General features: G+C 35.2%; 1 protein-coding gene across 2 annotated transcripts in view; it reads right to left on the bottom strand.

The window, feature by feature from the left end:
- The window catches only part of FGF14 (fibroblast growth factor 14), a 456042-nt gene that overhangs the window by 228697 nt on the left and 199505 nt on the right, over positions 1–27840 (bottom strand). The gene's annotated exons all lie outside the window — the stretch shown is intronic.

Raw genomic sequence — 27840 nt, 5'->3', positions numbered from 1 at the left:
GCTGTGTCTATGTATGAATCGCCAAATCTTTCCGAATCTCTCCAAATCAGTTAGAAAGGTTCTGATTTGATTCAGAGAGATTGAAGGATCTCCTGATTCAATATGAAGATTTGGCTGCTGAATCAGGCTGAATCTCCAATGAATCAAATCAGAGATGGAAGCTTCGCACAGCCCAACTGCTTAGTAGGATAAACCTGGATCTCTGTGTAGGGTCCAGGAATTAAACAATTTCTCACAAATAGGCATCCTGGTTTTTAATAGAACCTATTTTTAGGTGAACAAAATGTTTTCCTAAATACCATATTTCCAGACCACCATCTTGTACTCTCCTACTTTCAGTTCAATGATGCAGAGAAAAGACTGCCATCTAGTGAGTTTCTAACACCACTTCCCTAAATACCTAAGAAGATCCCAAGTCAAGCAAACCAAGCCTAACCCTGATTTGTTACTAAAAATGACAACATTACAGATAAGGTGATATTTGTGTATCAAGCCTTCATAAGTAGATTTTAAAATGTTTGGAGAATTGGTCATGTAAAACATATTTTAAAAGATAACTGAATTAAGATACAATTCAGATTTGAAATAGTTGTAATGGTAACAATACAAGGTGATTTTTCAGATCTAAGTATTTTATATACCAAATCATATTACATAAGATTTTGTAGACACCTTCTGGTTACTTTTCATGAATCTGAAATTATTTTTGTGTTACATTTCAGGAATTCAAAGATGAATGACTAAACTTTATTCCATGGGACAGAGGTTCAGGTTCTTTTCCAGATTTGCCACAGACTACTAGAATGCTCACAGATTCATCAAGAGGACGATCACAGGCAAAACACCCCAAAATAATAAGGAATTACAATAATCCTAAACCACTAGAGGTGGGGGGAGCTAAGCAGCACCCAAGCAAGCAGCTGCAGCTGCACTAGAAGCAGCCCCACCAGGAAGCTGTGCATGCTGGCTGGGGCTGGCAAGCACTGGCAGGAGAACAGCATGGGTTGCCCCAGGTGGTAGTGGGTGGGGCTCAGCACCATGCAGAGCACTGTGGGGGCAGCTGGGGGCAAGGGGCATGGGCCACACTGGCACCTTCACTGCTCAAGTGAGCTCTGCTGCATGCACCCCATGCACCTCTTCCTTCCTGTACTCCTAACCAGCTCCCAGGATCTAGCACACAGGCAGCCACCCACAGATGCACGCACTCCCCCATACACACCCCTCCACACACACACTATACAAGAGTAAAAATTTATTTTGAGCTATTATTTAATCACCTCTGTATACACTACTCAAATAAACATAAATTGGACAAAAATATTTTTTGAAATAAAATTAAAATAAGTTATAGTAGATGTTTGATTTTTAGTATGTGATTTGTTTTTTTTTAATCGATACTTTGTTAAAATGATTTCTTCTAAAAGATTTTGTGTGTGCAGTCCCCAACAGCTCACCAAAACTTGTTAAGCAGCCCTCCAGCTGAAATAATTGCCTATCCCTGGCATAGCATAACCTACGTGTGGAGTAATCTGTGTTTGAATTTGGCTGTCAATGGTGCAAAAGTAGTATCAAATTACAACTCAAAACCTTTGAGTATTTAAATCAGGTGAAGTGAAGGGAAAGAGAAGAACCTTGCCATTGTTAATAAAATAAACGAATGGCAGGATGATTAGAAATTGCTTTTATAACATAGAACACTCTTGTATCCATGGAACAGGATGACATCTTGCAAAATTTTTCAAATCCTTCACAAAATCTTTAGAATCGAGACGTAAGAACAATGCTAAGAAGAAACATTTCATTATAAACCATCCCTGAACAATTACATAATTTCCTATCCCAAAACGATATCTTGAATAACACAAGGCAAAGATTTGATATATACAGTATGTAAATTGCTCTGTGGGTTTACAAGGACATGATTTATTGAGAAGTGAATTAATCATACATATATGTCAGTTATTTTAGACAGCAACCAGAAGTAAGACCTAATTTTTAAACCCATGTGGCCTTATTCTACATTCCTTTACTGCAAGTTTAATGAACTATACTACTTAAAACTAGAGTAACACAAATGATGAATCAGAACTGTAACGTTCTGAAAACCTGATAAAAAATCTTTATTTACACTAGGTCCTACCAGCTTCAGCTATGAAAGGAATGATTACAGTCAAAAACACACCATAAAAAGAAAAAGAAAAAGAGTTAAACCACACCCTGTTACTGTTTTAAGGGCAACTCTAGAGATGAATAAAGAAAAGAAATTCTATATTGTGGAATATTTTGAAATTTTCCAATTTGAGAATTTCAAAACTGTCTATAAAACAAAACTAAAATGTTCTATGAGAAGCTAGGGAGTCTACATTCTTGAGACCTGAGACACCCATGCTTTCCAGGCTTACAACTCCCTTTCAGTATTGCAAGATTGGGTGTCAGGTCCCTGTGGGTTTCCAGTCTGTCAGTTCTGCATTATTCTACCTGATAAACTGACAAGGAACCCAAAGATTGAAAGTTCAACTCTTTCACACTAAGTGAGCTGATAAGGAATTGGGTGGGCAGACCCAACAGTAGAAAACCAGTTTTCATTTCAGTAACTGGAAAATTCTGACCAAAAAATGGTACTTCACTGATTTTTTTTCTGAGTAGCTCTAGTCAACTACTGAAGTCACATGCTAAAATAAACCACTACTAGTCTCTAGGCAGTGGCAATTTTTAATATTCTAAAAAGAAAAATGTTGTAACCCATACTTCTGTTATCAGTCATTTATTATAGTGATTATATTTTACTATATATTTATAAAGTAGAACCCAGATCATTGTTATCTGGGAGGTTTACAACCCACTTAATACACAGTTGGTTGCTGAATTAAGACAAGCCACTCATCTGTTTGCTGCAGCTTTTACTTCAAAGGGTGCCACTTCTCTGATCAGCTGGAGCTCATTATTAATCCCACACAGTTCACTGGAGAAAGAATGTCCTTTGAAATAAAAGCAGGGACAAACAGCTGGGGCACCTCAGCAGTCTGATACAGCTGTTTGTTGCAGCTCTGCTTACCCCCAAATATTTTTGTTTAAAAAGGGGTTGAAATCTAACCCTGAGAAATATCCAGGTTCTACTGCACTAATATATTTTATCAGGCAATTTTGTTTCAAAGGTTTTTGATGAGATGAATTAGCACAAGGAAGATGGAGTAGGGTTTCTTTTCTGAGCTTCTTACTGAGAAAATATCCAAAAGCAGTCTTCAAACTCACCTGTCCAAAGAAAAAAAGCAAGGATTCCTCTGTCAGAAAATCTTTGCTATTAATAGTAGAGAGACATCTAGTTTCAGTGATCATGGAACTCTCTATACCATTTAATATGATTATCTGAAAGAGGTGTCAGGGGCTTTAATGAATATATTGATATGATGTTTAAGTCATCGCTTGAAAGTACAGCGAGACTGCTAGTAATAGAAAATTGCCCCTTTACCACTGGTATCCTCACCTGCAGAGTCCCATAAGCTAATCCTCTTTCTGAATCTATCATATCTTTATGCAATCACTAAGAAAAACATGAGTTCACAAACTCCACTGCCAGTAACAAACAGATGGTACAGAACTCTACAGAACTTAACAATGAACACTAGCACTGCAGGCATACAGCTAATCCAATTTCTTGTCAAAATCAGCCCATGGATGATGGAAAGCTGGTTAAAAGTGAACCCCAGCAGGACTGAAATGACAGTAGATAGGAGCCATTTCGTATTATTGTCTTTTCTGGTTAAATATGTGTACATACAAACAATAGAAAAAACAAATCATAGAATTTAAATTCTTCCGGACTTTCACTGACATACTAACCTTGTACATCTGCAAGTAACATATGTTTTACTATTGCCAGCCCACTAGAAAGCTGCATTCCAACCTCTTTGATGTCCTGGCCTCTGCAGTATGTCTTTGTCACCTTTTGTCTGAAGTACAAGCAATGTAGTTTGGACAGGCTTCACAGCTAGTTGGGCAGGCAATTTTATTGTCCTGAGACTCTTCTGAGATTTCAGAAAATTCCCTGTCCCTCCTCAAGACAAACCAGAATTGTTGAAATATTTATTGTGACACACGTAATAAAGAGCACAGTGCTCAAATACTCAACAGTCTACTTGATTCAAACCTTTACAATGCTGGTCTCCTAAATCACTGTTGTCATCAGCAGTCCATGGATATAAGTAGGAGTTTTCCAGTAAATAGAAGAGTCACTGGTGAATCTGGAGATGGCTGAGGCCAATTCAAGATCCACATATTCAACTTCAGACATAGAAAATAGTTCTACGAGGAAACGAGTGATTCCTAGTAATGTTGTGTCACATTATGCATCTATCTGCTTGCATAGTGAGGCAAAATTGTTAGAAGTACCTGATATTTTGTCCTACATCACAGCACCATTGGAGGGTGATTCAGTGCTTGAGTTTCCCAAGTACTGATGCTAATATTGCATTTCTTTAGACTGCCCTTCAAGGAAAATTCTTCTTTTGTCCACCTCTAGAATAGTGGCCATCAATGAATTGGGAATACTGGACCTGTTTTGCAAACTGGTTTTCAGGTATCTCATGATGTGTCCCGTCAAAAGGAGCTGGTGCTATATAAACATGGCTTCAATGCTGATGGTTTTTGCTTGAGGCAGAATGCCAGCATTTAATCTTCTGTCTTTCCAAATGATATGGAGGATTTTTTGAAGATATTACTGACAGTAATATTTCAAAGCTTCTAGATATGTGTCCAGGTTTCATGCCCATACAGCAGAGTAGGAATGGCAACAGCCTGGTAGACAAGAAGTTTGGTATGGGTCCTAATGTAATGATCACCAAAGACATGATTTTTTAGAGGTCCAAAGGCAACACTAGCAGATTCCATGCTGCATTGAATATCATTGTCTATATTTACTTTTTGGGAAAGATGCTTACCCAAACAGGGAAAATGTTCAATATTCTCCAAAGACTGCCTTCTAATTATAATATGTGGAGGAGCAGCTGGTTGGCTTGGGTTGGTAAAGTATCTTGATTTTTGTAAGTTGACAGTGAATTCAAGCATTTCATATTCTTCACATGAGCAATCAAGAATCATCTGGAGCACTTCAACTGAGTTGGCACACATGACACTTGAGCATACTGAAGATCAGTAGCAGAGGTAGTAGTTATCTTGAATTTGTAACACAACTAGTGGACATTAAACAGATTCTTGTCCATACAAAACTGGATTCTGGCTCTACATGGAAGCAAGAATCTTCCCAGCTATGGACAAGAGGACCATACTGCAATAATTGCTGCAATCTTCTTTCCTGAATGTGGTAACAACTTTGGCATCCCTCAGGTCACTGGGAATCTGTTTGTTTCCAGATTTTCATAATAATATTGTATAATTGCAGAAAGATCTTCTTTCCACCTTGATTATAAATTTCATTTGGTATTCCATCAGGACCACATGTTTTGTTGTGCTGCATCTGCTTACTGGCTTTCAAGGCCTCTTCATACATTGGTGGATCTGCAAGGTTGTTCTTAATAGGAGGTTGTTGAATGGCTTCCATGGCATTGTCTTCAACTTTAGAATCTTGGCTAAGGAGCTCTAGAAAATGTTCCTTCCACCATGTGTTGATGATGGAGTTGCCTATAAAGAGTGTTATTCCATTTCTAGACTTCATTCCTCTGTGTGCACTTGGCTCAAAGATAACTTTGGTTGCACTAAAGAAACTGCATGTCACAGTGTTGTCAAACTTTTGAATCTTTTTCTTTGTTCTCCTACCATGCATTTATTTGTTCTAGAATCTTTCTTTGAGTCTGAGCTTTAATGTGGTGATAACTGTCTTTAATGTGGTGATAACTGTCTTGCTTTGTTTTGGAGCTGATGTCATTCTGTCAAGCTTTGAGGGTGACAGCTTTTTCTGTCAATAAGAGCTTGAATTTCCCTATCATTCTCATCAAACCAGTGTTGATATATTTTTTGTAGAGAAGCCTACTGATTGTTTGCATGCCTTTTTTGAGGTGCTTCCAGTGATCATTGGTATTGGGATCATCAGGGAGGTTGGGATGTTTATCACTGAGGCACTGCTGGAGATAATCATGTTTAGCAGGATCTTTCAAGCACTCAATATTGAACCTCTTCCTTGATAGCTTCTTTTGTTTATGTCATTTTCAGTGATACAAATGGACATGATTGACTGCATCCCAAATTACAGGCGAGTGAACTAACTACCATGCTCCTGGCTAGTTTGAGGTGGGAAGCTCTCCTGTTGGAACCTCTGTTGGAGTTGTATAAATAATTAACCATTTAAATGAGGATTTGGATCTAGGTCCCTCACATCAAAGACGCATGCCGTAAAGACTGGGTTATAGAGTGTCTGTTGTTTTAATTATTTATATAAATACAATTATATAATATTTAATTATTTATAAAAAATGGAACAACTATAACAATAGAGATTGCGAGACATCTATGACATAGTAGCCAATGACCACAGATCAGAACACTCATCTGAAATCTAGGTGACACAGATTCAAATATCTTGTCTGACTCCATCAGAGCAAGAACTTAAACTTAAGTGTCTCATATCCCAAATTATTGCTTTGAACACCGACCTGTTAGCTACTCTGATATATTTTCCTGACTTTATCCAGAAATCCTATCATGGACCTGTGAATCCTTTTCTTACCAAAGTTTATTGAAACGCATGCATTCCTATAAAAAGGCCAGGTTTTGACAAATTAGCATTTTTTGATGAAAAATGTTTTGCCTAAACAGTCTCAACAACCTATGCACAGTATCAGCAAAAACACTGTATCGTGTTTCCTCATCAAGATGGGTTGCTTTGGGTACAAGGTCATCCTTGTATTTTGGTCTACTGTCTGCTTATAAAATAGCTGGTGAAGAACTGACATCATTTTCAAGATGATAAATAGCCCTGAAAGACTGCTTCAATTTTTTAAAAGTCCAAATTTAAAATGGAGAATAGTTCACAACAAATTGCCATTACATAATGGTTGCCAAATTAAGGGCTATCTTGCCTACTAGAATAGCTCTAGTCTAGTGCTCCTGGATCAACAACGCTGAAAGAAAGGGGTCTATTAACCTCCAAATACAGTCATGACTCCATCAAAATTACATGAAACATTGCCCCTGGCACAGTCCCTCACACAATTCACCTGCAATTCAGCTCCCTAAGAAAGCCCTGGATTGGTATGGAACAATTTAACCTCCCTAGTGCAGAAAAAGTCCTTCATATGTTTTCTAACAGTCTATACAGGTGGTGACAGGAATTTCATATATATCACAATTATTGATTCCAAACCTAACAATCAAAAGAATGAAAGCTTAGTTTATTTGGTAAGAGGCAAGAATGGGGAGGGGGGGGTAAAAATTTTTATTGGGCCAACTACACAGTTGGAATAAAGTCAAACAAGCTTTTGAATGCAAGACATTTTTCATTCAAGCCATTTGGTGAGAATATTTGAAAACAAAGCTGTGCCAGCAAAACACCAAAAATGTCAGAGGAAAAACTGGCTCAATGCTGAGCCTGTAGCTCAGTTCACTGTACCTCCACTGAGGAAACATTTAAATTATATTTTAATCAAACCTGGTTTCTTAAGAAAAGAAGACATATTCAGTATGATTATTAATACAGGAAACCCTCACTATTCATGGGCTCGGCATTTGAGGTTTCAAATATTCGCCGAACCTGCATCTTAAATACACTTACAGGAGCTCCTCAGGGGCTCTGCGCTTGCTGCCACTAGGCTCCCACTGTCGCCAGTGCAGCCATGCCCCCCCCACCAGCTGCCAGGGGCACTGCATTCATGACGTTCATGAACGCAGCGCTGTATTCGCAAATTTCGCCATTCGTGGGGATCTCAAGAATGTATCCCCCGCAAATGGTGAGGGTCACCTGTAGTAAACAACAAAGCTTCAGTCAGTGCCAGAATTTGCCTCCAGCGTGCTTGAGCAATATAATGAATCAGCATATACTCCCCTGTAGCCTCAAAACCAGTGTTAGTTTAGGCTAGTTTAAGTTTGGATTACCTAATACCTCTAAACAGGATGCAAGATAGATAGTTTCTGTCTAACACTGAATTCAAATGAAAGTTGCTTTTATACTTTCAGTATGGTGACAGATTATGGTGACTGTTTATGGATTATGCTTATCAGTTTAGGTACATGTGAGATCACTAGCATGCTAATATATGTAGTGATAGAGTGTGCTGCACTCTACAAAGTTATTTATTGATGCTAGATTGACCTTTTATTTTTGAAGCTTCTGAGCAGTTCTCAAATAGCCATTCTCTTGAATTATTTTAAACCAGTCAACTGTGTTTTCCCCAAAATTTACACACTATTCAGCCCTGTGTATGGTAAAAGATACAAGGACCAATACTTTGTGAATTGTCAAAGCTAGAAACAGGCTTGTTCTTAGCTCTTTTGGAGAGAGAGAATTAGCCTCTACATTTTATGGAGTATTATAATTTTGTTTCTATCCCTAGTTAATACAGGATCCTAAATTTGTAGCATAACTGGAAAGAAAAAAAACAATTTTTTTGCTCACTTCTAGAGCTTTTAAAATATTTTAGTTATACATTTTGTCTCTGTACAGTTGGACACAGGATACTAAGGAGAGTTTCGTTTTATAAGAAGAAGAAATTTAAAAAAAAATTCCAACCCCCAAATCTAAATGATAGAAAAGGTATTAAGAAAAACAGCTTTTCCTTTAAAATCCCTGACATGAATAGAATGCATAATATGGTATAAAGATTGACATAATGTGGCACTCTTATTATACTGTGTATAAGTATAATAATAGAGACTGACATATTATGTAAGAGTTATGAGTAATGTTGCCATCCCAAAGTCACATTGATAAAATCTTTACACTATGTCATGAATCTGCACATGGAAAGAGGTACAGACTGGCTCTGCATCTTTAACAGAGCACGTATGAAAACCTGAATCCACAAAGCGCCATCAAAATAGGATACACTATAAATTAGAAGGGGTACATTGACTTGCTGAGTGTTTGGGGAAGAGGCAGCAGAAAGGAAAGAGCTCCTGTTCCAGCCAAAGAATGGAAGACCTTTTCAGAGATGATGGGGGCCTTCATCTTTGATGTATCAATAATGCAGGCAAGATACAGATATAGGTAGGTGTAAAGGACATAGTAGTACAGATACCTGAGCGTTGGCCATACTGCAGTGTCCACCAGCAAAAGTTTAACACTGGTGAATTATAATTATAAAGACTACTAATGTAGACAGGGCCAGAGAGAGAGACAACATCAATATTTAATGCACAGGGATATGTTGTTTGCATAGTATGAAGTAAAAATCTTTCCCATCATTGTTAATTCAAACTTATGCTCCTGACAGCTGCTTCTTAAGTCCTAAAGCTTATTTTCATAGCCTCAGCTCTTTGTACCAGTGGTGTACTTAGAAAACAAGGAGCACCTTGTGGAACTTCACATGCCAACATGTGCAATATCTCTGTCTTGAAAGAAGAAAATGCTGGTCTGGACTAGAAATAGGCTCATGCTGTAGAGCACAGGTCCATATTTAAACATTCTCAGAGTTCAGAGGTGATTGGAACAGAGATTTTTGGTTTAGTTTATTATAGATAAAAGGAATAGTTTAAAATATTGATATGAGGTAAGTAATATTATCTTCTTTATCCCTAGGGAACTAGAAATGAACTTTTATCAGATTTGCCTAATGCTGTACATAAAACTGTACAAAATCTGGAACTGGTAATTAGGAATTCCTGACTTCTGTCCTCAAGATCAACTTTACTGTTTCCTCGTCAAAGTCTAGCTACTTCAAAAGTATGTTTCTGTCCAGCAATTATATTGCAGAAGTTGTAAACCATACATTAAGTAAAATAAACACACATAGGGATTGAACAACAGTTTGGAGTTATTTCAGGACATTTTAAATGTGTATTTTGTTTATATTGAATCTTCAGTATGCTTGCAGTGAAGTTTGACTATGCCATAATAGTTTTCCATTGAAATAATCACATCACTGTTGTTAGGAACTATATTCCAAGAAACATATCACTATAAACATGATCCCTTCTTTACTCATTCTAAGGTGGAAAGAAAGAAAGATGACATCATATATAATGGGAGAGGTAAACAACTGGTCTTATTATAATTTCCCTATTTTTAGAGTAAAAGTAGGAATGTGTCTAGCCCTCCTCACTGTCCACCCCCACTAAAATTTAAACAGATGAATAAATGTTCTGTGTCCTCTCCCCAAGTGAGATTTTTTTTGTAAGATACCAGTAGTACTTTCTCCCATTAGTGAAATTTGTCTTCAAGACTGTGAAGACTAGTGCATGAATGCATGTGGTGCACTATGCACCGTGTCCAAATGCTGGTCTCAGCTCCAGAGTATGATTAAGGTCACAACTACACAAGAAATTACAATAGTATAACAAAATCAACTCTGACTAAGCTGTATTTGTAAAACTAGACAGTACTTAGACTCCTTTGAATTTCAAGAAAGGAAACTATTTCCTACACTAGATTCCAAAAAGGTTTGCTCATGAAAAGTCTGAACATCAGTTTCATGATTTATATTAAAAGTAAGTATGTGCACGGGGCAAAATGTCACATTAAGTAAGGCATGTTTACAGACACACTTCAGAACTGGTTTTAAAACAAATGATATGATGTTGGTAGTCCCAACCTACTAATTAAGAACATCTGCCCATTTTAGGAAGCAATTAAAAAAATTGCTAGATGTCAGTATCTTAAAGAAAGACCATGTTTGAAATGGCAGGGAATGGCTTAGAATTACATAAGGCTGAGAGATGTGAGTAAATTGCTTTCCAAGTGACTGCCTATACCAGACTGGACTCTAGTTAATGCTAGTTTCCCACTTTTATTACTACCAGAGTCTCTTCATTGTGTTAGTAACAGTACAAAAATGAACAAGAACCTAATGCACTATAGAATCTTGGGAGAATCATCTTTAGAAAAAGTCAAACAGTGCCCAATTGTTATACTATTTTTCTTAGCTTACCTATTCATTTCACTGTCATGTCACCAGCAACAAACATAACCCTGCAGCATGTAGGCACTAGACATGAATGTAAAAGGATAATATTGAGAGAACTTAGTAAGTAAAAAGGTCTGTAACCCACTCTGGCATGTACCCAGATTTCCTTACAAGAATCTTCCCCTCCCCCTGATTCATATACTCTGGGAGTGGTAACATCACAAATCTCATGGGGCTGACTTTTGATACTCTGTGTCTTCTCCTGGCTCCCTTAATTAATTCAGAAGGGAAGACAGGCAGAAAATAAAAATAAAGCATTCTTTACAACCATCTCAGTAATGAGAATTCATCATAAATTACACAGAGAACATCGATCTTTTACATTTTTTTCTGTTTCCTAAATAAAGGCTTTCCTGTATAGTGTGTACATAGGCTCTTATGAAACAGCTGGATAAAAATATCCACTTTAGCTTGTACACAAAACCTGTCAAAAAATCTTAGCCTGATTTGCTCATTTAAGCCCAATATGTGGATACATGAACAAAGCCCAAGAAAACTGTATAGAGGATATAGACATTTTGCAATGAGGTAAAATACTGAATTTTCTCCTACTTGTGCAGCAGCACCTCTAGTACAGGGAGTCAGCCAGTTCCCTATAAGCTGTAATAGAAGTTGCTGTCCCTATGCTTTCACCACATGGGACTAGGGTTTGACTAATGGGTTAGTGTCTTTCTACTTTATACATATGGACATGGAAAGAATATCTGCATAGTCCAATTCAAAGGTGCACAGAAAGTGTAGTCACCTGTCCATCATCTCCATGGCCTGGCTAGCTTTCCTGTATTGGGGGATTTCCAATTTCTCCTTTTTTTTAGTTATTTTTGTCTTTCTCTTCCGTATCAATAGAAATATACTCAAATAATTTTTTTCCTCTCTCCTTTCTCTTCAAATTGTGTGTTGAAACATCTCTCTCAAACATAACAGATTACATTGTGGAAGATCTTCCTTTATGCTATGTAAAGATTAACATCCTCTATTTAGCTCTTGTGCTAAAAATATAAGATTTATTTTCTTTAATATTAATAAGTTATATGTTACAGTAACTGTAAAAAAGTAGGCTTTATTACCAAGAATCTACAGTACAAAAAGCAGGAAAAATAATACAAAACCAGTACCAAAAAAATTAAAAGGAAGAATGGACTATGAAGTGACATTCAAAATCTAAACAATTTCTGATTTGTTTTTAAATATTTGAATTCCTAATTATGCAAACAGCAGAGGTAGTTTTCCCAAGGAAGACCTCAGTGTTTAAATTTATGCTCCCTGATAACTCAAGGAAGTCTAAGTTTGAAACTTTCAGGCTAAATTGTAATGTCTATTAAGTGCCCTTTGATTAATCAGTGTCATTCCTCATTTTTGCATTTATTTTTTGCTAGGTTGTATTTTAATGTATATAATTAGAATTGCATCTCTATGTAACAGACATTGTAGAAACTAGCAAAACAAATATTTTTAACTTATGTTTTGAAAAAATGTTTTAGAACTACTAATTATTTCAATAAACTATAGCTAGTTTTTCAGGTTATGAGGTGTCTAATCAGTGTAGCTACATAGTAAAGCTACTCAGAATTTTTTTTTCATAACAATTTTCCATTAGAATTGTTGTTTTGCTAAAGATAAGATTTTGTAAAATCATATCAATTTTTATGACATTTCATTATAAACATGAAGAATCTTCAACATTTTGAGTAAAAAGTCTATATCTTTATTTTGAAATACATTTATCTTTTGAAATTTACTTAATTTTATGTTAAAATTAAAAACATAACTGAATTAACATCAAAACATGTCCAATCGATCCAAACAAAATATTTCAACTGACCTGAAAATTGTTTTTTTCTTTTAATTATTTCATTTCACAAAACATTTCAAAATGTATGCTTTTCATTCTAATTTGGAATGAAAATATTGAAATCTCAATTTATTTTTTTTTATGTGATAGAAAATAGTTCCTGATCACTTCTACGTTATAGGTCAATGAAACTAGCACCTTGATTTCCAAGTAGAAGGTCTTGACAAGCAGTGCAAATCCCCTGCTGACAGAACCGATTTAAGCAGGCCACAACATTTTATTCTAATTTCAGTTTTTAAGTGGTCTTAGGATTCAGTGCCTTAAACCAACTGATCTTGATATGGCATATGCATAAATAATTGTGGAATGGCTGCAAAAGAGAGGAGGTGTCACGGTCTTCTCACCTCATGCCCAGGTACCAATGAAACACTACAGCACTGCCATAGGTATAATCTGTACATCAAGAATAGCCTGAGGATCTAATGTCCCTCTAAATTGCATGCATGTGTTACATATGTTGGTCAGATCCCCTCACTGGGGTTGCTGGTGCAAACTGTAACACACCTTCTTGCTTCTTTCCCCAGCCTACCACAATCATTTCCGTCTTATCTGATTTAACTAGTAGGCAAGTAGTAGCCAAGTAACCATCCAAGTCCAAGTATCATTCAAACACAGATCTTTTTGTCTCATTGCTCAGGCTTGGGAAAGATGCAATGGAAACCTATTGCTGGCTAATACTAGCATAAAAATACACAAAAGTCTGCATCTTCTGAATAGCCTTCTCTTTAGCCTCATACAAATATGTTTAGATGGAAAGATAACAGGATTTAAATAAAGAAATTTCTGGAGACTGCACAGGAAAGCATTTTCTCATGGCATGGGCAAAACATGCCCCACCACAATTTGGATGTTCTGAGAAACAATAAGTTTGGAATCAACCAAAAGCAACTCTTTTCATTTCTGCTTAAGTTCATATTCAAGTCAATTATACCTCCTGATCAAGGGTATCATAAAGAATTTCAGATCCAAAAGAATTAATGAGCAGATTTCTTTATGCACATGTATAATTATAAACAGATAATGCAATAACCTAGGTTTTAGATGGCATGAAGCCCAGAACCTAAATGACCCCTGTCAAGAAAAACTGAGATCTTGAAAAACTGATAGATCTCCCTGGTTGTAATATCTCAACCACCAGATATGTATAGCTTGAGAGATTAGATGCCAGCCAATAGTCCACCAGACTGTAAATATTAAAACTGGTTCACTGAGCCCAACAAACCTATAGGTTACATTGCAAAATAAGAACAGGTTCAACCACCAACAGACCCAAGATCAGCACCCAGAAAGGAGCAGGATCCAATCCACAAGCAAAACAGCATGAAGCTGTTCCAGCATCTCCCAATGTGCATCAAGGAATACAGTTTTTAAAAAAAAATCAAGCATCACAGATTCAGTGTTTGTCCCCTAAAGCCACTGTTTTGTTTCCATGGCAGTAGACAGCGCAACCCAAAGCTGAGCAATTTTGCCTGCAAAGTAACATGAAAATTCTTCATTGTGAGAAAAACTCAACTGCATAATCAAATGGAGGCACTGAGAGTTCACCAAGCTGTCAACATACTAGAGCCACTGTGTGAGACTTTGCTGATACTATGGTAGAAGTGAGGAAACATTTCTTCACCTCCCACACAGCAAAGACACACAATAAAAAACAAAACAAAACAAAACAACCCCCCCCCTTAACTGTATGTCACAATCCATGGGAACAGACACAAGACTTTCCATCATTGATGCTCCTGCTCATTCCTCTTCTCATTTTAGTTCCCATCTCTGAACTACTTGAACACATAAACAAAGCATACAAAACTGTTCATGCACAACTGCACAGATTTTATTGGAAATCAAATGGAAGTAAACATAAACACTCGGTATTTCTGTATCAGCTTTTCAAGTTCCTAAAATCAACAGCAGAATATATAAATCATTTTAATTTATAGATAATAATAATAAAAAATAATAATAATAATAAAGTTAAAAGTCATTACTTAGCTTGACTTTTGTATCTTGTGATATTCCCAGTATGACTAATGCCATCACTAGCGCACAAAAAAATACAACCACCCAACCTACTTCTGGGCCCAAATTCTGTTAGTTTCACTATTTCAAGTAATTCTACTTAAATCAATGAGATAAAAAGCCTAAATTCAAAGGCAAAGCACCAAAACAACCTTAACTTTGCCCCAGTCTTCCTAGGGTAGAAAGAAATAAAATAAAATAAAATCCTCTTTTTAAAAACATCTATTCAATTAATTTGGGATTAAAATACTTAAATCATAACAAGATTCCAAGTTTTTAGGAGTTCTACATTTGTAACTCGACAGATTTTGGTATTACTGGATTTCTTTTCCATTTAAGTAATTTAAAGTGCTTGTTTTTCAAACAATTATATCCTTATACAGTTTTTTGCCCTTTAACTACTGGTAGATACTCAAAACTTAATTATAATCTTCCATAATTTTTCTTTAAATAAATCCTTAGGTTTTTCTTTAATTACTTTTTTATTTATTTTTTTAAGCAAACAAACTGAATGCTCCTATCTGGTATCTTTATTGTGTTGAAAGTATGCCATTTAAACTTTAAATTATTTAAAACATTTTTCAGTTTTAAGGCCAGATTCACCCTTTCATTCCTACTGCTTTGAAACTGTGCAAAATACAATTGTGCATTTTGAACAATTACACTAGGTTTGTGAGCTGTATTGGTGGAGTTGGGTAACCACTGTGTTTGGTACCCAGCAGCTTGGAGTATGAGTGGGAGCTGAGTAGCAGAACAGCAGATTGGGCAGGAAAAGGGAGGGGCAGGCTTAATTTGTGTGCACTTGGACTTAACTTATGAAATGCCTGCCAAAAAGATTGGCCATCACTGACTTAGTAAATACCAAAGAGAAGCCACCACAAAATTCTCCTTGTGGCCCACATCGTTTCAGCCAACAGGGCCATGCATGCAAGCCAGCTGAAAAACAAATGTGATGATTGACTGAATTACCTCTGAAGTCAAAATTTCTGACATTAGTTATTGATCTGGCCTTATTAATTTGTTATCACAATAATTAGAATAAGTGTAAAATCAACCTAATTTCATTTAATGTACCCTGCATGCAAAATTTTAGTTGCTTTTAACTACATGCAGAGCATGATGAATCTTTATTTCATTATTAAGAACACTTGAGACAAGAAAATGTCTGAAAAGTCCTATTGTGCATACCTGTCAGTGGAATAATAAAGGGTATGAACTGTGAAATGGCTTACTTTTAATTTTTGTGCTTATATGGTTTTTAGTTATCCAGTTTGCTATATGTTTTGCATCTATAGCAACAATAATTGCTTTTACAACAAAAATGTCTTGGTATTCAGAAGCATAACAAAGTAGCCAGTCGCCCAAGGCAGTAGGATACAGCAGCAACTTCCAACTGCTTCCATGCGGTTGGCGTGATAATAGAGCTGTGGCAGCACTGATACTTTTACACTCCCCTCATCCCACAAGTCCATGCCCAGGGTGGCTGTTCCAGATGCCCCACCCTAGTTATACCACCATTTGTATTTTTTATGTTAAAGCCTGCTATAATTTAGTAATTCATATAAAATAGATGTGTAGTATAAATCCAGTCCATCATCTCATCCAAGGCTTACTGGGGTGTTCAATTGTTTTTATTCATTTTATATAGAAGGACTAATAGAGGACTTCTTTTTATATCTACTACAATATATCTGAATATTTCTGTCCTCTGAGAGTCTTTACGTATATTGAGTAAAAAAATTTTGTTTACCAAGCAACACACAGCAGGCTTAATTCAGCCCAGTTATTTACCTTAATAGTTGTTATTTAGGCATCAAGATATGCTAAAAAAGTAAATTATTGAGTTTAAGAAAGCCATGAATTGCTAATTTTCTTAACTGCACATGATAAATTCATGTGCAATTCCAACTTTCAAACTCTATGAGGATTTGACTATAACTGGTACAACTTTGAAAGAATTAAGTCTACCAACTCTTCTGACTGCAATTCATTGTCATGGATCAAACAACACCAAGACTCCAATATAGACTGGCTTAGTGGAAATCTGGAGTTAAAGAATTTGATTTAGTAAAAATCCACAGACCCAGTAAATTGAATGTTAGCTCTTTCATTTTTGTCAGAAAACTCAAAGGAAGTTGAAAGATAAAATAAAGTGGGATCTATCAATCTAACTTCTTGGAAAAGCTCCAATGTATACTAATCTCTGTACAAATATACCTACAAAGGACAAGGCAAAGGCAAATTAAAGTTCTTTGAAATCAGACTATTAAATGAAGTGTCATTGGAAATGTAATGCAACATTTTGGTACTAATCAAATCAAGACTTTCATCTAGCTATGGTATTTAAATGAATACAACCCCAGTACCAGGCATTTACAATTTATTAATAGGAGACAGCAAGAGAATAAAAATCTATTAAAAAAAAATCATAATGATTTAAAAGAAAGTGGCTAAGCACAGTGAGAACTACTGTACAATTTATATGTAGTACAGTAATCTGTGCTTTCTATTGATAATTTGTAAATTATTCTTTTAAATGGAATCCATACCATCTGTTCATACCTTTAAATATGCATAAGATAAGTTTACAAATAATATGGAAAACAATGGAGCCGCAAAATTTGTTCACTGCTTTTGTTTGTGCGATCAATCTACCACCAGTTGCTTAAAGTTTCAGAGTATTTTAGAGTCTTTTTATGTCCCTAACATCAGTGCAGTATCTTGCCTGTTCTATTTAACAATTAAGTCTGTCAGTAATCTGGTAAGATAAATGATATCATACAGTAAATATGAATGGATGTAGGAGGATTGTGATCCAACATTTGAGGATAACAAGATGCATCATACTTTTTTTTTGTCTATCCCCGAGCTAAGACAGGGGAAAAAAAAGAAAGGGCAAAGGCAAAGAATATCAGATTTAGGTCCTAATCTTGTAAACGCATAACCTGTGCTTAATTTTAAGAATGTACAATTTTCTAGCATTGGGGCTGTCATAATAGAAACAGATACAAGCTAGGGCCTTAACCTACAAAATAAGAAAAGAAAAGGAAACCCAACTTGTAGAGCCCCACTAACATTCATGCAGTTATTCAGAAGTTCAGTACTTCTTCCTTTTATTACATTTACTTCATTTTAATAGTGTATAATAAACAGTGTGCGTATTTATTGTTATTTCTTATAAAAAGGTAAAAATGAAAAAAGAAAGTATAGTAATGCAAGGCACAGTTCAAAATTATTTTATTTATCAGTTGTTGGCACATAGATTACAAATGTGGATATTGAGACCAGAATTTCTAGTAACAACACAGAGATAATCCATTAGATAGCAGAAGAGCTTTTATAGGTATTAATACATGAACACATGGATGAAAATGAAGTGATTATGAAAGAAATACCTGACTGGACTTGTGTATTTAAAAATATAATCAAGAAAAGAGTTTTGGGCAAAAGAAAACCTCATTGCAAATGACTATATAATAATAATATACACTACCTGTTTCATGCGTTATAAGAACATTATTGAAGAGTAAATAGAATATGCTTCATTACTGGGGTGTTTTTTGTTTGTTTGTGTTTGTTCTTGTTTTTTAATGGCAGACATTTTTTGTCTGCAAATATTTTAATGATATAATGAAAATACTGTATTTAACTTAGTATCCTACTTAAAACAACAGATAAATATACACAAGAAATGTAACTATCATTTATCTGTGTTTCAGTTTGCTGATTTCACCTATTATTTATAAACTGTATATAAACATTAAACATAGTTTCACTTAACAAAACATTTTTTTCAGTTTTAACCATGTGTAAAAAAACATTCATTTGAGAAACTACAAACAACATAGAACTATACCTATTTAGAATAACTCCGGAATAAAACTTACTATTGTGTTGGAGTTGTATATTTATTTTTATTTCAGTTAGTTAGGATTACATCTTACAAGAAAATATATCCTGAATTCAATAGTAAAAGTTAATTTTGAGAGAGAAATTTTAACAGAAGTTGGATATTGGAATTGTTTGTTTTTGAGAACACAGCACTCAAAGAAACCAACTTACAACACTTTTTTATTAAGACAACAGAAAGTACTAAGAAAAAGTAATTATTCTAAAAATTGGCAAACCTCTATTTACTTAAGTATGATGTAGGACAGTGGGGGCCAACCTTTTAGGCAGGTAGGCCACAAATAAGTTCCACACCCTCCGTGAATGCCACTCCAATCCCCTTCCCCTCCCCAATCTGCTGCTCTGCTTTGTGCTCGCTATCATATCTGCCATGTGCCACACACAAAGGCTGCCTGTGCCACTTGTGACGCACACGTCACAGGTTGGCCACCCCTGCTCTAGGAAATTAAACACAGAAGTCTTACCTTCTACAAAAATCAATAAGCAAGTGTTTTAATCAACATCAATGACAGCAAGATTGGACATCAGACATTTAAAATGCATTACTCTGTGATAGGGGAAGCTACATTTAGGTTCCCTAACAAGTTCCAATGTAAACAAAGCTGGAGTCCTTTTCTTAAGAAGTTCTTACATGTCTGTTGTTTGCAGCAGAACTTTGAAATATGGGACAGGGAAAGGTTTTGCCATATATTCTATTCAAGTGTTGTGTGCTGTTAAAAATCATCACTTCCAATCTTTCACTAGCAAATCTTTGGGAAATTATGGCAAAGCATCTAGGTAGTAACTGAACACGAGCTAAGTTATAGCACTTATAAAGTCACAGCAACTGCTGCTTCTACAACTAGAGGTGTGCACGTAACACCAGAGATGCATGGAAAATGGCAGGACAACTGTAAAGAATTTGCAACCTAAAAAAAAGGTGTTTTTTTAGGGTTATATTTTTTTACACTTCAGGCTTTTTGGACACAGTTATACATATATTATAGGTACAAATACTGCATATATTTCATAATAATGTTTGATACTATGATTAAATAAAATATTAATGCTACATTTTAAAGAAATGCTAAGTCCTACCATTTAAATGTGCTGATAACTGCATATTAAGAATCTGATTCTGATTGTACTTACAACAAATGAACAAAACTGTATTGGAACTGATTTTAAAAGACTTAATCCTGAGAAAAAGAGATTAAAATCAGGTCCAGAAACTTAAGATATTTGTTAGAATACATCTCATGAAGAAAAGATGTATAGTGTACACTGAAATCTACACCCAAGTTAATTCAGTCCAATTATGTTGGTGTGATTTACAAAAAAGTATTGCAAACCTGAAGCAATACATATCTGGGTTATGTGGCTTCATGTTTGCTACTTAACAAAACCAAAGCATGATGTGGAATGCTGAAAGCCTTACTAGGTGGGGTTTTGAATTTTCTCTTTTTCATATCATCTATATCATTCAAATCTTATATTGTATTTTCATCATTGAATTACATCAACCTTATTTTCACTAACAGTTTATTTAAAAAACATACATAAACAACAAAAACCCCATAGCCACCACTTCCATAAAAATGGATAGCTATGGAAATTTCCATTGTAAAACAAGCAGTTGACAGAAATATCCTCAAGCCATAAATCAGAGCATGGTCTGGTATTTTAAGTACTGGACTGGAAACTGTGGTTCCTAAGATTCATTTCTCTCTGCCACTGTCTTGCTATGGAACTTTGGCCAAATTATTTATCTGTAAATACCATGGGAAAGTAAAACCGAGCTGATTTATACTAGAGAAGGGTCTAGCTCCTGATCACTAATTCCATGGAAAAACATTGGTGAGAGGACAGAAATTCCACTAGAAAGTCCATACATTCAACTCATTAAGTTTTCCTCTAATTTATCAAGTTGAAGGAAAATCTAAACTCACTGTATTGAGGGAGCATGGCTTGGAAACTCTACAAAACCCAAAGGCTTTGCCCTAAAATAAGGGTTGCTGATTCTAGCATTATAGTAAAGGGATCCAGACCCTTTTTGTTTTTCCCATCCCCCTATTCTGCCTCACAACTCTTTTTTCTGTTTTTCCCACTAACCAGTGTTTGAGAGAGTAGAAGATGTGGAATAATGTTAACTAACTGTTGAGAAGACCTTATATTTAGAAATCTACCTGAACTAACAAGAAAACTGCCTGGTAACAGAAAATGCTCCTGCAAGACCATCCCACCTGGGATAGCAACAACTTGTGAAGCCTCTGGAAAGGTTTCTGGTAGTGGGGAAGAAGCAAACAATGGAGAGGCTGCTTGTCTCTTATGTGCCTTCCCTCCATCTGTTCAAGTGTGATAGAGGACCAAGCACAAATTGTCACAGTATAATAATATGAAAGTATGTTCAATCTTTATAGTGAGTTTGTATGTCTTCAAAGACATTTGAACCTCCTCCTCCTCCCTGGGAATCTAAAATAAAGTTTAAAAAATACTTATAAAAATGGAACGTATTTATTTCTTATAGCAAAAAAACTGTTGTCAAAATATTATTTCTAGGTTTAAATGTATTCATTTGTGAAAAAGCTATAAAATCATGATGTATAGTCTATACATTGTGGCAGACTCAGCTTCTGGTGCAATCGGCATGACTAGAGAACATGATACAGAAAAAAGCACAGTAGGCTTTTAAAAAGGGCAACAGCTCTTCTAAATTGTTCAAAAAGTTTTCTAAATATTTCAGTATAACACAGAAACAGTCAATGTACATCATGCTGTCTGTTAGCTAACCAGTGAGTAAAAATTAAGAAACACTTGTTTCTCGTCTTTAATCCATTTTTGAGTTGTAAGCCAAACAACTGTATACAGATTCCAGACTTTCTATAATCCATAGTTATTAAGCGCCACTCAAAATGTCAGCTTTAAGGCCTAAATTGTATTTCATCATAGTAAATACAGATTTCTTTGAAATATCTCAGTAATTTAATCTCTATTGACAGGTTAATAAATGCTGAATTCTGTATGAAGAAAAAAAATGTCAATCCTTTAACTACAAAATAGTACCCACCTTTTGCTATGGCATTAGTGCTCCACCATGAGCCAATAACTGTCTCTAAGAAAATTTCCTTTGGTACCTCTATTAGCCAGAAAAAAAGATTAATTCTATAAAATAACTACAAGTCTTGTTATTTTTAAAAATAATGATTTTTAGCATCCTTAAAATGACCATTTAGTTCTTACTTCATTATTTAGGCTAGCAAAGACTTATATTCAACAGGAACAGGATAATTTTATTTCCTTTATAAGTAGGTATTGGGCATACGTGAAATGTCATCCAAGTGTTGGTAGAGCATTGATAGAGCCAAATAACACTTTTTAACAAGAAGAGATCCTGAAATGGCACATTACTGGCTCCGAATTGAAGGAGAAATCTCCGAGACAGCTAATCACCTAAGACTATATTTGTTACCAAGTGGGCGCACCTACATGAGACGCTACTGCACAGTGGTTACTATGCACTCATTTAGTACTTATATTAGCAAGTACTAAATAAATGTGCAGTAACCTGAGTTACTGTGCAGTAGTGCTGGCAAATGTTTTTTAAGTGACGCTACTGCGTGGTAACCTAATAATACTGCCAATAGCATATTAGCACTGTCCGTGCTGTGACATGCTGTTGCTCAGTATTATTCAGCTGCTGAGCAGTCAGTGTCTTGTGTAGATGCATCCAGTGAAAATTTAAATCAGCAGTCACAAGGAAGAAGGGAGTACACAGAACAAGAGTATATGGAAAAGTTCTGTACTCCGGAGTGAGGTATTTCTGAAACCTCCTTTGATCTAATTTGATAAGCATAATTTTTGGTGAAAATAAATGTGTACCAGCATGGATCAAGAAGAAAGAAAAGAAAAGAACAACAGAAACCCAATCTAGAGACAAAGGAAGAAAGAGACACCAGCCAAAATTTCATTTTAAAAACTTGTTAAAATCCAACATCATCTAAAATTTTGAATGTTCCTGAGCTTGGAGTACAGTTACATTGATGCATTTTTGTTTCTAAGCTATATTAATAATATGGGATGCTTTGAAATCACATGTGGAACTTGATTACTTCTACATTATATGGTGGCACTCATTACTCTTACCATAATTCAAAATCAAAAGGTCCATACTGATATAAAAAATTCCTGATAAATCGTTTGCTGGACACTATTGCTTTACAGTTCTACAGACTTAAAAAAAAAAAAAAAGCTAATAAAGACAGCACATCCTTGACTCTTCACCATTTTTAGATCCACCAAAAGGAGTTCAATGTAAGAGGTATATAATCTACCCATACCATCATTAGCCAAATTGTTTGCCTTAACTCACATTCAGCACAATCAGCTATAATACAGTTTTGATACACACTACATCCCCTTTTCAAACACCACTTTTCTCTTTAGAAAGAGCTGCCTTGTTTGAATATACACAGAGACTCTAGGGATAGAGCACTGCATGGAAGGGGGGGTCTGAAAGTCAATCTAAAACTAACTATTGCAAAATAAACCTTAAAAATACTTTAAAATGCATATGACTGGTATATTTTATAACTGTAGCAGCATATTTGTATGTTTTGCATTTGTCATAACAATGCAGTTCTTCAAAAGGGATATTTAAGAGCATCTGAAAGATAAATAATTGAAACTGATTTAATACATATCTTATTACAAAAATAAGATATTGTTACATAGGCAGCTAGTCACTGCTTTAAAAAAAAAGAACTAAGTGCAATTAGCATATTAAAAGCAGTTGGACAGCAGGCAAAATAAATGGACCTTATATTGTATACAAAATGTTACTAGATTTGGGTGTGGACAAGCTGTCAAGAAGAATGAATTCCTAAGGTACGGCTTTTAATTAGGAAAACCCAGCCACAGGTTTCAGTTTGCTCAAACTTAGATATATCAATGTCTCTTTGTAATGCTTGGCATTTTCAGAAAATTAAATTAAGTTAACTTTTAAAATGTACACTCCTACAGTTGTCTTTCAACCCTGTGATAACATTTCACTGGCAAAAACACTTCCAGCACTACATTTCCACATGGTATTATTTTACTTCTAAGGCTGTAAGCACCTCTTCCAATGCATGCCTCAAAAAACCACAAGATACACACACTAATTGTGCAAAAATGCACTCCTGTAATGTCATATTCACAAAAAAAATAAACTTAGACATGCAACAGGCATGCCTTAATATTAAAAATCAATATATTTTCTAAATGTTGTCTGTCTTACTTTCTCACTACTATCAGCATAAAATTTAGCAATGAAATCATTCCAAAACGGAGTCAATTGTATGCATAATTTAAAAAATATAAATGTATATATTATAAAATGTATGTAAACATGGCTTCATGATTAGTTTTAATAGCTTTAAAACATTTAAAATGTTAAGTACTACCTAACAGAATAATGCGAAGACATTTGATTAATTAGACTACAGTTCTGAGCAGCAACAAAGGTTATAGATTTATAGGTTAAAATATAACATAAACAGAAGCTAAGGTTGTAGCAGTGACAAGTAGATGATTTGAAATAATACACTTCATAAATACTGTCACTGCGTAAATTAAGACACTTATTTTCTACTCTTCATTGTATAGTCTCTGGTTACATTCAGGTTTGATTTAACATTAAGCCTTCAAAATTCTTGTCTGACAGCTCTGTATGTAATCACGTGTATTGTATTAACAGAACCCAGGGAATAAACAGAATTAAACCACCTCTTTCTCTAATCCAAATGAGAAAGGGTGACTTATTATTGATTGATGTCTAGCATGAATGTCAGGGGACAGATTTTGGCTTCAAGCATAGCAGGAAATTAATGTCAATGGATTTCTTCATCAGATGGCAGTTAGAATAAATTGAAGATATTATAATATTAAAACTAAACATTATGAATAAAAGCTGCCTGATGTATTATTGTAATTTTGTCCACTCAATAGTATATTAGGCCATTCTCTCTCAGAAATGACTGTAAACTACAGAGTCAAGTCATTAATCAAAATTATTGGAAAAAATGCTTAAAGCCACTATTACAGCCACCATTATATCCAGTATATGAGTAAAATTTAAATAAAAATATCCAACTTTCCTCTCTGTCTGTATTTTTACATGGTATCTTTCAGTAAAAAAACAACTTAAGTTTCTCCACACAAGACTTGTAGTTATTTTATAGAACAGCATGTTCATGAAAGGGTAACTAGGGACTAAAATTAGAAAACTATTCAATAGAGGCTATCTAGTCTTCAGAATCATATCATTAGTTCATCATTAGATCAATACCAATCAACCAAGAACAGTATCAATAAGCATTCTAAAAGGAATGAACACTTTAAAAAGTTTTCTCTTAGATTAAATATTGTAGCAAATGCAAGCATTTATATTAATGCAACTGAAACAGCAACATCACTCTCACTTGGTTTTTATTATTGTTTGCTGTCTGTTCATTTCAAAGATGGATGGGGATTTGTTTTCCCATATGTAAGGACTTTGCAAAAATAAGTTACATTTTTTTGCTATGAGGGATGTAGTCTAGATTTCAGCATCATATATAACAGAAATATTTTTTATATATTCCTGCTCTTACGCTGTAACGCATGAGCAAGCCAGGAAGTACCTGTGTCACATCCCACAGGCTCATTTTTCACTCTTTGTTCCCATGACATTTTGTATATAATTTAGATAAGATTTATTCTTAAAAATTTCACTGTTCACATCTGACAACAGATGCTTTGAAAAGCATCACACTGTGCTTAGAAAGACTTATTTTAATGGTTTTCACAGTAAATTTCAATAAATAATTGGTTGATTAATGGACAACCTTTCTGGGAGAATCTGACAAATGCCAATGAAAGTGTTGATTTTGTAATGCACCTAAGGAGCATTTAATCAATGATCAGAATAAACTATTTGCTATACAATTATGTATCATTCCAAATTATTTAATACAGGAAGATATTTACATGATGGCATTGGCCACCAATTACCACCTGTTTCTCTTCCTGGCTTTTGTCTACTAAAGAGTATGTAACTTTGAATCTACAGGTACTCAAGCCACCCTAGGTAGATACGTGCATGAATGCAGACACACACATAGGCTTACACACCTGCCTTTTTGCAGCACAACGGTTAACTGGCAATTAATGATCCTGAATTTGTGCTATTAACATAAGTGATTGGATGAATATGACTTTAAAAAGTTCTTAATACTGACACAAGCAAAGTAAATTAAGAGCTTGATACTGCATACAGATGTGAGAAGCCCACATCTGAAGCCCACATCTGTATGTATCCTGATAAATATTTGCATTGAAACCAAGTGTATTATTTATATGAGTTATAGTTTTTAGCTTATACTCTAATCAAGTTATGTTTCAGAAGTATAACTAAATACACTATGCAAAATGCAAAGGACCGAATGCAGAACTGGCTTGAAATATAAGTGTGGAAATGAATGCTTGACATCTGATTCTGTGCAGTGAGGATTATCTTAAGTCCCATTCAGTATTCATTCAGAGTTATGGCTGAGTAAGAACTGCAGAGCTGGCCAAGAATGGCCATCCAGCAAGTGAACATATTAAAGTAAGTCCCAGTAAACTTGTTTTCATCAATGAGGTTGAATGATCAATGTGAACTGGACATTAGATTAATATAAATCTAATATAAGTGAAGTATACATCATTATACTAAGCCTAATTAAGATTTTGAAATTGATAGGATACACTACATGCTTGGGAAAGAAGTGTGCCATAGTTTGCAGTTTATGTAGACCCATACTAACCTTAAAATGTGTATTTTAGATATTAGTGCTAAGAAATACAATGACAGACACATTATATTACTTTGCTGTCTGCAAATAGTGGCAAATGTTGGCTTGTATTCTACAATAAAAGAAGAAAACTGGGGTTAACTATACTTTCACTGATATTGCTTCTTTTTACTTTGAGAGAACAGAAGAGTAAGAAATAATTCTTCTATGAGAAAAAAATAAACCACATAAAAATAAAAGTGTGTTAGAGCTCATCAAATTATGGTATTTAAAATATGATGTAAAGAAAAAGAAGAGGAAAAAAGTGCACTTGATCAGATCACAAATTATGATGCTTAACCAAATATGAAAGTATTTCATCCAGGGATTCTAATTCTCTGTGCTATGTTGAATGGGAAGTATACCTTTTCTGTAATGCTGCACATTACAACACCTGACAGAAGAGCATTCCATAGTCTATCAGATAGAATTTGCTTTTATTTCAGCATTTGGTTGATGTTCTCCCTGATTGCAGACATTTACTTAAGACCTTCATTCCTGATAAACTAACTCTTTGGTTTAAGGCTACTTGCCACCTGGGCATAAGCAACAGTTTCAAATTCTGGGGGTATTACTCTTAAACTGGGTAATGTCAAGAAAAAATAATGTGTGATCTTTTTTAGATAGTTTCATCCCTTGTGTTCACAGGCTAGTACTAGGAAGCATTGATCCAATGCAATCACATCCTCAGTGTCATTTTGGAGATGTCAGTCTACTGATGACAGTGTAATCTAGGGGATGATATCATTATCATCATCTAGAAATCTGTATCAGGTGTATTAGGGGCCCCTAACCCAACAGGCAGCTAAAATACTTGCCTCCTTTGTGTGTGCACAAGATCTGAATACACAAAAGTAACCTCTCCCAGATTCCCTCATAAGCATGCTGAGCATGATGTACTCCTTACTTGCATAATCCCCAAAATAGAATAACTCTCTCCTGCACAGAAGCTAGGAGTGGGAGCCTTGATAAAGTAAGCCAGTAGCCTATGAAAGGAGTCAGGAAGGACGGTTCACTGATGTTGCTTTGTCAGGTGCTGAACACTTAGAAGCTGTAAACACTGTCCTACCATTTGTCCTTTAAAAAAAAAGATGAAAAGGCTGTGGCTGTGACTATAACAGCTCTTTCTGTGCACTAGAGCATTCATTCAACACCAGCATGGCCT

Source organism: Alligator mississippiensis, chromosome 1 (assembly GCF_030867095.1).
Source record: "Alligator mississippiensis isolate rAllMis1 chromosome 1, rAllMis1, whole genome shotgun sequence".
Taxonomy (NCBI): Eukaryota; Metazoa; Chordata; order Crocodylia; family Alligatoridae; genus Alligator; species Alligator mississippiensis.
Note: the sequence above shows the minus strand (reverse complement) of the source record. Positions and strands in the feature narration are given on the sequence as shown.